This window comes from Aquarana catesbeiana, linkage group LG02, assembly GCF_042186555.1.
Source record: "Aquarana catesbeiana isolate 2022-GZ linkage group LG02, ASM4218655v1, whole genome shotgun sequence".
Taxonomy (NCBI): domain Eukaryota; kingdom Metazoa; phylum Chordata; class Amphibia; order Anura; family Ranidae; genus Aquarana; species Aquarana catesbeiana.
The window spans coordinates 417,655,341-417,669,731 of record NC_133325.1 but is presented as its reverse complement, the minus strand read 5'-3'; positions in this window follow the sequence as shown (position 1 = coordinate 417,669,731).

Below are 14,391 nucleotides of genomic sequence, written 5' to 3'. Positions count from 1 at the left end.
GAAATTCCCTTTGGCAAAATTTTCCCATTAACCGAGTTGGAACAGGGGACACTAAAAGAGTATATTGACGAAAACTTAAAGAAAGGTTTCATCCATCCACATTCCCGGCAGGTGCAGGTATCTTTTTCATGGAAAAGAAAGATCACACTCTTCAGCCTTGCGTAGACTATCATGAGCTAAACAAGATCACCATTAAAAACCGTTATCCCCTTCCCTTGGTGCCCGAGTTTTTCCAGAGACTGGGAGCTGCTACGTTCTTTACCAAGCTTGATCTCCGAGGGGCTTATAACTTGGTCTGTATCAGGGAAGGAGACAAGTGGAAAATGGCTTTTTACACCCGATTTGGGGACTTTGAGTATACCTAGTAATGCCCTTCGGGTTATGTAATGCTCCTGCACTTTCCAGTACTTCATTATTGATGTTTTTCGGGACTATTTGGATTTGTTTGTCAACGTCTACCTAGACGATATTCTAATCTTTTCTTCTTCCCTAGATGCCCATCGCAGACATGTCAGATGTGTGTTAGCATGGCTCCGACAGCATGGCCTGTACACAAAGACTGAAAAATGTGAGTTTGAGCAAAAGAGTATTCCGTTCCTGGGATTTACCAACTCTATAGAAGGCATCAAGATGGATCCTCAGAAGATTGCTGCAATACTAGACTGGCCGGTTCCTGTAGATAAGAAAGAAGTCCAACGTTTTGTTGGATTGGCTAATGTCTACCTGAAATTCGTTAAGGGGTTTTCTGCCATCATTGCCCCATCACCCAGTTAACTAAACAGGGAATCCGCTTCCATTGGGCTCCAGAGGCCCAAGCTGCCTTTGAGTCCCTCAAGAGACTGTTTACATCTGCCTCTGTTTTGAAGCATCCTGACTCTACCCTGCCATTTGTACTTGAGGTAGACACTTCTGAAATCGCTGTTGGGGCAATCCTCTCCCAACGTCAAGGAACCGAGGCCCTGCTTCACCCAGTAGCCTTCTTCTCCCACAAATTATCGGCAGCAGAGAGGAACTATGATGTGGGAGATCGAGAACTACTGGCAATAACATCTGCACTGGAGGAGTGGCGATACCTATTGGAAGGAGCGGCTCACCCAATTTTGATTTTCACAGATCACAAGAACCTGAAGTATTATTATTATTATTATTATTATACAGGATTTATATAGCACCAACAGTTTACTCAGCGCTTTACAATATAAAAGGGAGACAATACAGTTATAATACAATAAAATACAGGAGGATGATGATATTTGGAGACAAGATTGGTGATGTAGCTTAGGGCAGAGTTGTGAATGGCTTTGTATGTTGCGGTTAGTATTTTGAATTTAATTCGCTGGGTGATTGGGAGCCAGTGTAGGGATTGGAGGAGAGGGTTGGCAGACACTGAGTGCTTGCTAAGGTGGATAAGTCTAGCAGCAGCATTCATGCTAGACTGAAGAGGCGATAGCCTATGGAGAAGCAGGCCAATGAGATGGGAGTTGCAATAGTCAAGGCGAGAGGGAGTGAATGAGGAGCTGGATGGTTTCATTTGTTAAAAAGGGGTGAATTTTAGAGATGTTATGGAGGTGAATTCTACAAACTTTTGACAATGATTGGACTTGAGGCTGAAACGACAAGTCAGAGTCTAGGATTACACCTAGTACCCTGGCGTGAGGGGAGGGACCGATGGTTGCATTCTTGATTTTGATGGAAAAGTCATGGAGGGGGGCACGGGCAGGGGGGAATATTAATAGCTCAGTTTTATAGAGATTTAGTTTAAGGAAGTAGTGCGACATCCATGCTGATATATCAGTTAGTAAGTTAGTAATGCGAGAGGAGACTGAAGGAGTGAGGTGAGGAGTAGACAGATAGATTTGGGTGTCATCAGCGTATAAGTGGTATTGGAAGCCGTGGGCGGTTATCAAGTGACCAAGGGAGAAGGTGTAGATAGAGAAGAGAAGGGGTCCAAAAACACAGCCTTGGGGGACCCCCACAGAAAGGGGCAATGGAGAGGGGGAGACAGATTTGTAGGTGACACTGAAGGAGCGCTGTGATAAATAGGCAGAGAACCAGGATAGAGCAGAATCTCAGAGGCCAAGGAAATGTAGTTTGTTGAGAAGGAGCGGGTGGTCAACAGTATCAAAGGCCGCAGAGAGGTCAAGTAGTAGGAGTATGGAGTACTCGCTGTTGGTTTTAATAGTTAGTAAATCGTTAGTGAGTTTTAGTAAGGCAGTTTCTGTGGAGTGCTGTGAGCGAAAGCCAGACTGTATAGGGTCAAGAAGGTTATTTTCACTGAGGTAGGAGCTAAGACGGTTGTAGACTAAGCGTTCTAGAAGTTTAGAGGTGAATGGGAGCAATGAGATGGGTCTTAAGTTGTTCAGGTTGGTAGGGTCCAGTGAGGGCTTTTTAAGTATGGGAGTTATCTGCGCATGTTTTAGAGGGGAGGGGAAGGTGCCACTAGAGAGGGAGAGATTGAAGATGTGAGTGAGGGAGCATAGGATAGAAGAAGAGGGTGACCGTAGTAGTTGTGAGGGAACAGGATCCAGGGGACAATTGGTTAGGTGTGCATCTGAGAAGTTTTGTAGACTCTTCAGTAGTAGCCAATTCAAAAGAGGAGAGTGTCGAATGTGCTGTTAGGCAAGGTATGTTGGGTGGGGAGTACCTGACTTCTGCAAGGAGGTTGAAACCACGTCAAGCCAGGTGGGCATTGTTTTTCTCTTTTCATGTCACTTATCGATCAGGCACAAAGAACACAAAATCTGATGCTCTGTCCAGGATGTTTCATAGATCTAAAGAAACTTCTCCAGATACTATTCTCTCTCCAGGGAATTTTCTTCTGGTGCAAGAAGATCTGCTTTCTCAGATCAAACAAGCTTCCGTGGAATGGGAGCCCCCCGTTGAATCAGAGCTACAAGCGAAGGGTGGGTTGTTCTGGTACAGGGACAAGATTTTTGTACCCGAAACTTTACGAGTTTCTATACTAGAACTTTGTCACGACCATATACTAGCTGGGCATTTTGGCAAAACCAAGATTACTGACCTGGCGCAACACACTTTTTGGTGGCCTCATGTAAGCGGAGACTGAAGGAAGTTTTTGGAATCCTGCACCACCTGCGTTCAGAACAAAAACCGTAGAGCTAAGGCCTGGGGCTTATTAAAACCATTACCTGTTCCAAATAGACCGTGGAAGATGTTATCCACAGACTTCATTGTTGAGTTGCATCCGGCAGAGGACCATACCACTATCTTTGTTGTGGTAGACCGGCTATTGAAGCTGGCACACTTTATTCCAATGAAAGGCACTCCCTCAGCCCCTGAAACAGCACAGGTATTCATCAAAGAAATTGTTAGACTCCATGGAGTACCATAAGGAAAAAAGTTGGCGCTTTGCATCAGCCTAGGTGGGAATCCACCTGTCTATTACACACCTTAGTATAAAAAGAAAAGGGGTAAGAACGTTTTTTGTAAGTTATGACTGAATGCAGTCCATAAAGTCTGTAATAAAGCACTTGAAGGCAGCTCAGTGGAGATTTAGAAGCGGAACTCTGTGAAATGGGAGAAAAAGCACAAAAGCGCCACTCTAAATGCAGTACTGAAAACAATTTATTCAAGTACAGGATCTATTGTACTCTCAAGAGTATGTGATAGGTAGGCATATCAAAACAGTAAGCCGCCCAGGAGGGAGCTAATCAGGGAGTCCATCAGGGAGTCCATCAGGGGGTCCATCAGGGAGTCCATCAGAGGCAGAGAATTGGGAACCATGGAACGGGTTGCGCCGGTTGATGCCGGCAGTTTCCTGGTCCTCAGAAGCACGGGATGCCAATGGATGACTCACTTCCAGTTGGACGGGTTGTCAGTAGCAGGCGACGAGTTTGCGGAGCATGTGCTCCTTCTTCAGGCCTGACGGGAGTCATATTGGTTGTGGGCTTTATAGGTTAAGTTGCCAGGGCTCCTGGGTCCTAGAGACCACAACGGTACAATAGGAAGAAACTCGGAGTTTGTGCAACATATTTGTGATGAAGAGACAGGGGAATATTGAAATAAACGCACATAAAACCATCACATAATATATAATATAGACCATAACATAATATGCATATGTATATGAAAGGGAAAAATTACATTAACTTGTGACAAAAGCATGTAGCAGAAAACAGGCAAAAATAAATATTGCTGTGGGACTACAAGTGCTGGAACAGTGACTACAATAAGGGAATTATGTGCGTCACTAAAAAAGAGGAAGAGAAGGGGGGGGGTGAAAACGATTTTTTATTTAATTTTTCAATAATATTTTTTCAAATTTTTTGATTCAATAATAATTTTTCAGTTCTCCAATTTATCAATATTCCCACAGAGGGTCAGTTTTTTGAAAACCCCTCGACTTCTTAATATCCCACCGTACCACCAACCATTAGATCCCAAACACACAAAACTCCCAAATATGGAATGGTTACAATAACTAGAAGTAGCCAAAAATGGACCTTGGATGAATTATACACCCTTTTCCCTTCAGATTCATTGAAAGACCGGTTCACTATTCAGCAAAAAACATCTTCAAAAATTGCTGTACACTCTTTAGGAAAATAGAGCAGACTATCATCTCAGCCAACCACCAATGGTGGGACAAGTTCTTTCTAGAACAATATATTTCAAATTTCTTCTCACCCCAAGGCCTAAGGGTTCTTAAAACATGTCCTTTTCTGTCACCAGAACTACATACCGAATAGTCCCAAGTATCTGAATTCTGCACCCAGAAGTGGATGCGCATCATTATCCAACAAGGTGAACAAAAATTTCTGGATTTAACACAGCTACTCAAAAGCCATATATCCCATTTGAGTACCTTACTATCCCATCTGCCTACCACATGGTTTAATACTCTCAAATTACACACTAAAAAAGATGAGGACTCATTAATTAAAACCAAACTTGGTAAAATGAGGAGAGACCTAGATTATTTCAATCTAGGAAGAGTATTCAATTCGAAGAGAGGAACCCACCAAACCCGTCCAAATCCCCCCTCACACCCGTGCCCTCCACTCATATCCCTTATGAAGTGGACCCCAAGGCACCTGAATCATGAGTTGGATCCAGTTGGCAGACCAGCTCCTCCTGCTCACCGCCAAGGCCATGGCCACAACATATACAGGCCCCCTCACCACCCACCCGATGCCTGGCATCGTCCTCTTACCCCCAAACCCCAACGAGACCACACCAAAAGAATTATTAAGAGCAAAACCAATATTGATCATATTACCAACAAACCTCTAACATCAGCCAAAACGGCCAGAAAGAATACCAAACCCACTGGACACCTTCCTTGTAGCAACCCATCCACCTCTATCCCAGAGGCTCCCTTCATGTCACACACTGAAGATACTACACCTTCAGCCTGTGCTAGCTCTATCCCAGGTCCCATCACTATCAGTGATATCCTGGTTCCTTCTGGCCCTGACTATGTAGACAGGTCTGTTTAACTTGTCATTCATCCCACTTCCACCACTTCCACTTCTAAACCTCCAAAGACATGCTGGTAGGTTAATTAGATCCTGTCTAAATTGTCCCTAGTATGTATGAATGTGAGTTAGGGACCTCAGATTGTAAGCTCCTTGAGGGTAGGGATGATGTGAATGTACAATGTATATGTAAAGCGCTGCGTAAATTGACGGCGCTATATAAGTACCTGAAATAAAATAAATAAACCTCAGCCGTATGCACCCCCCTCCCAGAGACCACATAAAGATGACACTGCACCCCATAAATATCACCTCTACCCCTTAAAGTCTTTACTCCCTCAGATCCTTTGGATTTTTTAAATCAGTCCCCCTCGCAACCCCACAGTCACTCGACCAGAAAATGAAAATTAGAAGACGAAAGCTAGGGGGAAGGCGTAGACATAAGCCACAGGGCCAAGTCCCACAAACTGTAAAGATTTTCAACTTTTCATCCCATCATTTATTCCCTTCAGAAATTTTCATATTTCAACGAGGCCTCAATTATGCACCATCCTCCTTACCTAATTAATTTACAAGGACCTGCACAGTTTTAAACGCAATCTTACCCTTAAACGCTACTATCATATCAAATCCCTCAAAGACACAGTATGTTCTCCCTCTCCCGCTCATGTTCCCACTACCAGTATGGAAGTCCTCAATCCTGCGGATCTTAATGTACTGGAGGAATTGTATAACAGCACTGATACTGAGGATGATGAGGATTTGGCCCTCTTCACACAACATCCCTTCACAACCCCTCCGATCCAACACACTAAATTCAAGCCCAAATCAATATTCAATCCACTACATGCCAAAGGACCATACCTTCAAACTTTTTATCAAGTTGTATTCTGAGACATACAAAATTAATGCCAATAGACACACACCAGTCATTCAATCATCCCAATCTTACCCCTAAACAGCACTCACAGAACTAACCCACAATCACGATCTAGTAATTAAAACAGCCAACAAGGGTGGCGGGATAGTGGTTCAAGACAGAAATGATTACTTGATGGAAGCCTGTTGCCTCTTGTCTGACACCGCTACATATAAAAAACTCAGTTGTGATCCCTTACCAGGTTTCACTGCCGAATTGATCACACTGATCAATAAGGCCAAGGATGATGGAATAATCAACAAACAAGAATTTGCTTTCTTCAATAAGAATTTCTACTCAACACCATACTTTTACCACATACCTAAAATTCACAAAAGCATTACAAATCCACCTGGCAGGCCCATAGTTGCAGCCATGGACAGTATAACCAGCCCCATCTCCCAATACATTGACACTTTCCTACAACCCCTAGCTCAAAATCTCCCATCCTACATTCGTGATGGAGTCCATCTTCTTGAACAATTGGCCCATTACACCTGGGAACCCACTTACATGTGGGCATCCCTTGATGTAAATTCATTATATATTTCAATACCACATTCCATAGGCCTCAGAGCCACGGCCAGTTCCCTTTCTTCAGATCCCCTGCTCAATTCATTTTGGAGGTCACAGAATTCTGCCTGACGCATACTTATTTTGAATTTGGGGATTTTTATCTACGGGTGAAGGGCACAGCTATGGGGGCAAACTTTGCCCCTAGCTATGCCAGCCTCACTATGGGACTCTGGGAAGCCAATTACATCTGGCTTAACAACCCATGCATCTCCCATATTATATTCTATGGGTGATATATCGATGACATTTTTGTCATCTGTGATGGCCCAGAGTCCCTGTTCCTCAAATTCCTAAAACACTGCAACAACAACACACACAGTCTCTCCATTACCTCAGAACATGATTCTCAAACATTATCATTTCTGGATTTAACATTACAGCTAGCGATCCATTTCTACATCACAAAAGCTGCCACCACCCCAGGTGGATTAATAACATTCCCAAGAGCCAGTTTTGCCGCCACCGCATGAATTGCACTATGGAAACTGATTATATTGAGCAAAGATCCCAGCTTAAACAAAAATTTATAGAAAAAGCCTTCCCACCATCACTTGTGGATGAAGCTTTTAACTTTTAATTTTTACTTGTCAGATCACTCTGTGCAGCCCAAACAGCCCTCAGGTCAACCAATCAGGTTTGTCACACAATTTCACACCAAACGCACACAGATGGAACAAATATTGAACAAACATTGGTCCATCCTATTAGAGGACCCACAGTTGAAACCTATCATCCCACCCAAACCTAAAATTTCATATAGGAAAGCCAGGAACTTTAAAAATCTCATAGCTTCCAGTAAATACAAGTCCCAGCCCCTGTCCCTCACACGGGCCCTGTGTCTTATCCCACTGGTCGGCATGTACCAGTGCCTCAAGGCACTTTGTCTGACCTATAAGCATGTGAATCATGGTCAAAAAGAATTTAGTACCAAAGGTAAAACCTATCAAATTTCCAACTTTTTCAACTGCTCCACGGAGTTTGCCGTCTACTGTCTTATCTGCCCATGTGGCCTTCACTATGTCGGAAGGGCCATACGCACACTGAGGAAGAGGTTTTTTTATTGTTATTTTTATTTTCACTCTATTTTTTTATCTTTATTTTTATTATTTTCATTTTTATTGTAATATATTTTATATATATTTTTATATACCCATTTTTGATTTGTATTCAATTTTCATATTTACACCTATATTAGCCAATCGTTTTCACCCCCCCCCTTTCTCTTCCTCTTTTTTAGTGATGCACATAATTCCCTTATTGCATTCGCTGTTCCAGCACTTGTAGTCCCACAGCAATATTCATTTTTGCCTGTTTTCTGCTACATGCTTTTGTCGCAATTTATTGTAATTTTTCCCTTTCATATACATATGCATATAATGTTATGGTCTTTATTATATATTATGTGATGGTTTTATGTGTGTTTTTTTTCAACATTCCCCTGTCCCTTCACCACATACAGTGGGGACGGAAAGTATTCAGACCCCCTTAAATTTTTCACTCTTTGTTATATTGCAGCCATTTGCTAAAATCATTTAAGTTCATTTTTTTCCTCATTAATGTACACACAGCACCCCATATTGACAGAAGAACACAGAATTGTTGACATTTTTGCAGATTTATTAAAAAAGAAAAACTGAAATATCACATGGTCCTAAGTATTCAGACCCTTTGCTGTGACACTCATATATTTAACTCAGGTGCTGTCCATTTCTTCTGATCATCCTTAAGATGGTTCTACACCTTCATTTGAGTCCAGCTGTGTTTGATTATACTGATTGAACTTGATTAGGAAAGCCACATACCTGTCTATATAAGACAGCTCACAGTGCATGTCAGAGCAAATGAGAATCATGAGGTCAAAGGAACTGCCTGAAGAGCTCAGAGACAGAATTGTGGCAAGGCACAGATCTGGCCAAGGTTACAAAAAAATTTTTGCTGCACTTAAGGTTCCTAAGAGCACAGTGGCCTCCATAATCCTTAAATGGAAGATGTTTGGGATGACCAGAACCCTTCCTAGAGCTGGCCGTCCGGCCAAACTGAGCTATCGGGGGAGAAGAGCCTTGGTGAGAGAGGACAAGAAGAACCCAAAGAGTTCCAGAGCTGCAGTCAGGAGATGGGAGAAAGTTTTAGAAAGTCAACCATCACTACAGCCCTCCACCAGTCAGGGCTTTATGGCAGAGTGGCCCGACGGAAGCCTCTCCTCAGTGCAAGACACATGAAAGCCTGCATGGAGTTTGCTAAAAAAACACCTGAAGGACTCCAAGATGGTAAGAAATAAGATTCTCTGGTCTGATGAGACCAAGATAGAACTTTTTGGCCTTAATTCTAAGCGGTATGTGTGGAGAAAACTAGGCACTGCTCATCACATGTCCAATACAGTCCCAACAGTGAAGCATGGTGGTGGCAGCATCATGCTGTGGGGGTGTTTTTTAGCTGCAGGGACAGGACGACTGGTTGCAATTGAGGGAAAGATGAATGTGGCCAAGTACAGGGATGTCCTGGACGAAAACCTTCTCCAGAGTGCTCAGGACCTCAGACTGGGCTAAAGGTTTACCTTCCAACAAGACAATGACCCTAAGCATACAGCTAAAATAACGAAGGAGTGGCTTCACAACAACTCTGTGACTGTTCTTGAATGGCCCAGCCAGAGCCCTGACTTAAACCCAATTGAGCATCTCTGGAGAGACCTAAAAATGGCTGTCCACCAACGTTTACCATCCAACCTGACAGAACTGGAGAGGATTGCAGAGGATCCCCAAATCCAGGTGTGAAAAACTTGTTGCACCTTTCCCAAAAAGACTCATGGCTGTATTAGATCAAAGGGGTGCTTCTACTAAATACTGAGTAAAGGTTCTGAATACTTAGGACCACGTGATATTTCAGTTTTTCTTTTTTAATAAATCTGCCTAAATGTCAACAATTCTGTGTTTTTCTGTCAATATGGGGTGCTGTGTGTACATTAATGAGGAAAAAAAATGAACTTAAATGATTTTAGCAAATGGCTGCAATATAACAAAGAGTGAAAAATTTAAGAGGGTCTGAATACTTTCCATCCCCACTGTATATGTTGCACAAATCCTGAGTTCCTTCCTGTTGTACTGTTATGGTCTCTAGGACCCAGAAGCTCTGGCAACTTAACCTATAAAGCCCACAACCACTATGGCCCCCATCAGGCCTGAAGAAGGAGCGCATGCTCCACAAACGCGTCGCCTGCTACTGACAACCTGTCCGACTGGGAGTGAGTCATTCAACAGCATCCCATGCTTCTGAGGACCAGGAAATGCCGGCATCCACCGGCGCAACCCATTCCACGGGTTCCCATGTCTCTGCCTCTGATGGACTCCCTGATAGACCCCCTGATGGACTCAGTGATGGAGTCCCTCCTGGGCAGCTTACTTTTCTGATATGCCTACCTATCACATACTCTTGTGAGTACAATAGATCCTGTACTTGAATAAATTGTTTTCAATAAAGAGTGGCACTTTTGTGCTTTCTCTTCCACGGAGTACCTGCTAACATTGTCTCAGATCGGGGAGTACAATTTACTTCCCGATTCTAGAAATCTCTGTGCAAGACTCTGGGAATCAAGTTATCGTTCTGTTCCGCTTACCATCCCCAGACAAATGGGCAGACGGAGAGGATCAATCAGACCCTTGAACAATATCTACGCTGCTTTTCTTCATTTGCCCAAGATGACTGGATTTCTCTGCTTCCATTGGCTGAATTCGCCTACAACAACTCCATGCGCTCCGCTACAAAACAAACCCCATTTTTTGCCCATTATGGCTTTCATTCATCATTTCTGCCTAATTCCATCCCAGAATGAACCAGCAGTCCACGAAACAATTTTTTTCTCCTCCAATAATCAGTTGTTACGGGAAACCATGACCAGGATACAGGAACACAACAAAGAAGTCTTCGACAAAAAAAAGACAAGGGGAACTAATACTGGGACCCGGTAATTTAGTATGTTTGTCCACAGTGAACCTAAAGTTGGCGTGTCATTCAAGAAAATTGTTCATAGGCCCATTTCCCGTAAATAGGAAAATCAACAGAGTGGCTTGTGAACTAGAACTCCCCGATTCACTTAAAATTCATCCCGTTTTTCATGTGACGCTGCTGAAACCCTCTGTTTCCAATCCTTCTCCTGGCCGAAGTTCGGATCCTTTTGACCCTGTAATAGTGGACAGAGAGGAGGAGTTTGAAGAAACAATCAAATCCATTTCTTGATTGAATGGAAGGGTTATGGGCCTGAAGAGAACTCATGGGAACCTGAAGGGAATATCCACGCTAAGAGTCTGATCCAATCCTTTAAAAGGTCCCATCCTGAGAAGTGGGCCCGGATGGGCATCCAGAGACTGCCCCTTGGGGGGGGGGCAATGTCAGGAAGATCCTGCCAGCAACAGTTGATCCAGACCTGCTGGTGCGCAATCGTGGGTGCCAATGTGCGCCCATTAGTGCCAGGCGGGCTATTTAAACCTAACTGACACAGGTGAACTTTGCTGTCTGCTCTACAGCTTTCCATGTGTTCCTTGCCTATCTGAAATCTGTTCCTATGTTGATCCGGCTTGCCTGAAGACCATTCCTGCTAACTGCCTGAATCTGACCCCTGGCCTGTTTGACTACTCTTCTGCCTGCTCCTCTGATCCTTCTGCTGCCTGCCTGAAAACCGACCCGGCTTACCTGACCTTCCACAAGTCTTTATCAAGCTTGTTCCTGGTTCCAGTCCATTGATCCGGTTCCAGCCTGCTGAGCCTGTTTTCTGTTCCAGCCTGTACCTGGTTCCAGTCCGCTGATCCAGTCCCTGCCTGCTGTACCTGCCTACCCATCCTGCCTGCTTCAGGTACCAGCCTGCTGTGCCAGTTCCTGCCTGATATCTTCTGCAAGGAATATCCCAAACCTCTGGACTGGCCTCCTGCTATTGATCCTGCCAGGCACTCATACCACTCCTCACTCCTGTGCTTCCTGTTTACCCTATCAGGGGCCCCGAGTCGGTGGCATAAGAAATGCCATCCTCTGCAATTCAGGCTCACCTACTAGGTACGTAACAATTATGTTCAGAATGTAGGGTTCAGGAGTGTGCTTTGCAGAGAATGAACCCCTAAACACCCATTCAAAGCTTACCTCTGCACCCTTTTTTCAAAGCTTATCTTTGCAACCTGCTCCCTAACCCCCCTAGCTGTCAACTTTGCACACATGACCCCTCCACCATCCCCATCTGCTCACCTCTCAGCAGCCGTCCTGTCTTATTTTGCGGCTCCACTTCTTCCCCAGTAGCCAGCCAGCACCTGCAGCAGCAGCAGCAAGATCAGCTAGCAGGGGGCTATGGCATCCGGACACAAGGCTGCAACTTAGCATGGGTTACCCTTCCTGCAACCCATATACACTGTGCACTGGCAGCTGTTCCTACCATGTCCCCACTTTGAGTGCGGGGCAGGGAGGGTTTTGTGGTAGCTGCTGGGAGAGGGGAGCTGTCACTTGTAACACAGGCTTCTGTGTTTACAAGTGATAGTAAATAGCAGTGTGCACTGGATCACTGGAAGAGGTGGTTGAACTCCATTCAGACACATTCCAGCTTAAAAAAGCCCTGCTTAAAAGAATGAATTTTACACAAACACACCATAAATTACTTACACTTATCAACTTAGTTCTTTCAAATTTTCTTAGCTTTTTTGAGCTGTCCTTTCTCTTTTTATGTTTTCTCTATATTATATCTTGATGTGTTGAATACTAAATTTGGCACAAATAATCTGTCAATCTGTAGGGAGTACAAACATAGAAGTAATGCTTTTTGAAAGGACTATAATGACAGTGATTTCTAGCAATCTCGTCTCCTACGGCATGTCCTATGTTTCTAACAACTCCTTTAGTGTGTCCGCAGTCTCTAACCATCTTCTGTAGAACGCCTGTTGTCTCTCACCATCTATTGAAGTAGTTTTTTAATCTCTGACTGTTTCATGTATCATTACATTCACTTAATATTATGAAGATGCTTAGTAGACCCATATCGAGTAAATTGAGCGCCACTGTGCATGTGTAAGTTGCTCCTGTCAAAAACAAAAATGTTAAATCATTTGTGCCCATGGACATCCTGGTCTTCTGGATATCTTGGGGTTGGCACCAGAGACAACAAGAAATCAATAACTCACATGGGGTAGTAAATTTTAAGGATCATATTAAGATAAGCTGACTTGATGATTCATTCTGTATGGCTGGCAGACAACAACCCTGTTACATTTAGCTTCACGTTTTACTGGAACTGTCACTATTAGCAATTATTTAAGGCTAAAATTAGGCATTGTGTGGTTGGATGCACCAACATTTCTGCATTAAAAATGCTTAATTTCAGAGCTATCTGTAGCCACAAAAACATGATGGACTGACTTGCACTATTAAACACCTCTCAGTCCATAAGAACAAGGTTCCTGGATTTGAGTTTTTTATTTGTGGTCAGAGGAATTACATTACAGGTAAGGAGTTATAGGTGTTTATTGTTACATTTTGGGGGTAGGTTAAATGTTGGGGTGGGGAGAGGGCTAAGTGTTTAGAGCTCATGTTTAGGGTAAGGGTAAATGTTAGACATATTTGTTCAGTCTTGATTAAAGCCTAAGTGCAGTCAAAATAAAAAATAAAAAAAATCAGCATAAGGAATATGACTTACTAATAATTGTGCTGGTGGCTCCCGGTTTCCTTAAAATGTTCCTCCATCGACCCCCCCTCCAAAGGGGCTGTCATTACAGGACACCTCCCTGTACCTCCCCGCTGGTCCTGTACTCGGTAGTGACGTCATTGCTTCATCACGCTGCCTTCCTGTGTTCACCGATCTCCATCCCCGGACACCGCCAAGGCATTGGATCCACCGCTGCTGTGCCATACGAGGGACAGCACACAGATACTACAGCCCATTCCATCAAGCAGCTGCCACCCTTCCTGGACAGAGCGGATGACTATTATGTGACATGCCCAATCTCTCCCACTGTTTGTGAGTGTATCTGTCATTTACTTCATCATTAAAAAATTTTAATCTATTGCTACGCTTAGAAGGCGATGCTTTTTGTTCTTGTATATGTTTCAGATCCACTTCAATCTGCAAGCAGGCAGCCTCGTTTGATATTAGCATTTTCCCTAGCATTCTTATGGACTCATTGCCATGAACTCATTCACTGTGCCCTTCCAGTTAAATATTTTTTTTAAATATTGCTTGACCTACTGTTCTTCCTTTGTTATCTATATGATTGCACCCTCACCCAAAGTGCGCTTAATTTATCAATTTCTGTACATTACATTCTTGAGCAGGCCATAGATGAATTCTAACCATCTATAGTCAGGCTGATTGTACCCAAGTCGATCCATCGATTGACTTGGGCACAACCACCATGACGGATTTTTACATTAAATTATTGCCATTGGCTATAGCTGCTAGCAATAATCTCTGTGTTCTCCCAGCAGGGACGGCTC